Genomic DNA, 318 nt, shown 5'->3' with positions numbered 1-318 from the left:
CAATAGGATGTTTGTAAAATGAAACATTGTTAGATATATTGATATTAAGTTAAAGCCAAGCGCTCGTTTAGCAAAGCGACCAACTGAGTAAATAACGCTAAATGTAGTCAAATAAATAAACCTATTAATTGCAGAATGTTTACATCACAGGATGCATCATGAATCAGGGTTTCCAGGATAATACATATTCTATGGTAATCGTAAGAAGTTTGCAGTGCAGTAGAGGGATATAAAATGTAAATTAACCCTTTACCTGACGCGATTGTATATATACCGTCAATCTTTTTCGCCGCTAATCTGTTCCATGGGTATATATGC

Source organism: Penaeus monodon, chromosome 23 (assembly GCF_015228065.2).
Source record: "Penaeus monodon isolate SGIC_2016 chromosome 23, NSTDA_Pmon_1, whole genome shotgun sequence".
Taxonomy (NCBI): domain Eukaryota; kingdom Metazoa; phylum Arthropoda; class Malacostraca; order Decapoda; family Penaeidae; genus Penaeus; species Penaeus monodon.
This window is presented reverse-complemented; position numbering follows the sequence as displayed.